This window comes from Ixodes scapularis, unplaced genomic scaffold, assembly GCF_016920785.2.
Source record: "Ixodes scapularis isolate PalLabHiFi unplaced genomic scaffold, ASM1692078v2 PGA_scaffold6__148_contigs__length_123643588, whole genome shotgun sequence".
In the NCBI taxonomy this organism is placed as follows: Eukaryota; Metazoa; Arthropoda; class Arachnida; order Ixodida; family Ixodidae; genus Ixodes; species Ixodes scapularis.
In genome coordinates this window covers 1081841-1083536 of record NW_024609881.1, presented here as the reverse complement: position 1 = coordinate 1083536, position 1696 = coordinate 1081841, and the positions used below count along the sequence as shown (strand labels likewise).

The following is a 1696-nucleotide window of genomic DNA, read 5'->3' as shown; positions in this document are numbered from 1 at the left end:
TATGATTACTATTTTGCTTACTTTGGGTTACCGTTGACGTAATGGGCTTTGATTTGACCTATTTGACACTTTGGTGATTCTTGATTACTCGAAGCTATTATAGCACGAAATGATCTACTATGAGCACAATTCACCTTAATATTAGCATTTTGATTACTTTGAGTAACTCTAAGTTATCATACAGTGGACTTGGTGACATCGTGATGGCAAGGACGCTAAATACGCCTGTCTTCTTCACTGTCCAGGTGTTGCTGTGTCAGATAGCAAGCGGCGGCGCCAACAGCTTCTTCGCCGACAGCTTCGGCACGGTTTCGTATCATCAAGGCATCAATGGTGACTCGACGGAACGTGGTCGCCTCCCTCTGGTGTACAGCTTTCCGGAACCTACGTTCTACCCTGGCGTCACATCCGGAACTTTGCCAATAAACGCCCACAACAATCTCGTCGGCGTCAGTAGACTTGGTGACATCGTGATGGCCAGGACGCTAAAACGCCTGTCTTCTTCACTGTCCAGGTCAGTTACACATATCCTGTACACTGCTATCGTAGTAATGATCGGTGCTTGTTTTTGTCACCAAGTCCACAAATTATAGTTAGAAGCGTTGCGTCAGTGTCTGTGTGTCGCGACTTGGTATCAGCATTGTTATTACAATCAGGAGATGTAGAAACCAATCCTCGACCTAATATCGAGGAATCACTCGACCAGCTTCTTGCTGGCCAATCTGAAATGCGGAAAGAAATAAGAGAGATCAAGGAAAAAAAATTAAGTTTAGATTCATTTGTCAAAGATGTCCTAACATGGCTTGGATAAATGATAAAAGGACATAGATGCTCTGCAAAAAAATGAACGGGACTCCCCTCTGCTACAAGTTATTGCAGATATTCAGAAAGCGAACAAACTACAAGAGAGGAGGCTTGTTGAACTCGAAGACCGGTCCAGAAAAGACAACCTTGTTATATTTGGTATTGAAGAGCAACCCGGCGAAACTGGAGACTCGCTTAAAGATAAAGTCATAAATAATCTTTTCAAAACAACTCTGAAGGTCACTGTAAACAGTGTTGATCGTCTGTATCGTCTTGGTAGACATTTTCCCGAAAAACAAGGCCAGTCATACTGCACTTCCAAGACCACAGTGAAAAAATGTCTGTTCTTAAGAATTGTCATTTACTAAAGGGAAGTAAGATTTCTGTCCGGCATGATTTGTCGCAGGAAACAATTCGAACGCGAAAGTTGCTCTGAACATCTACACAGCCAGAACAAAACGACGCTAAAGTGTTTCTGGTTCATGATAAGCTTCATGTAAACGGTGACATTTATGCGTGAAATGACAGCACACAGACGCGCGTGAAACTGACCAGCAGCAGCAAGAACGTGTTCACACCGCTCCGTGACGTCAAAAGAACATAACTTTCCGACTTGTGTCATTTAATGCGCAAAGTGTTCTGAATAAACTTACAGATTTCGAGACAATGCTTCTTGATTATGACCCCCACGCCACTTTGATAACCGAGCCATGGCTGCACTCAGATATTGCCGCGAGCGCGGCTGACCGAAGAGACAGCGCGCCCGTGGCCTATTGGTTATCGCGCTTGCATTCACGCAGAAGGCCAGAGTTCGATTCCTGGCCGCGGCTACACATTTTTGTTGGCACTAGAATGTGATGTCCTTGTAAATTCGAGAACCGTCTTGTTGATT

At 44.3% G+C, this 1696-nt stretch overlaps 1 pseudogene; it reads left to right on the top strand.

The window, feature by feature from the left end:
• Nucleotides 1-203: 203 nt before the first annotated feature.
• On the top strand, nucleotides 204-1408 carry LOC115317246 (annotated as a pseudogene).
• The last annotated feature ends 288 nt before the right edge of the window (nucleotides 1409-1696 follow it).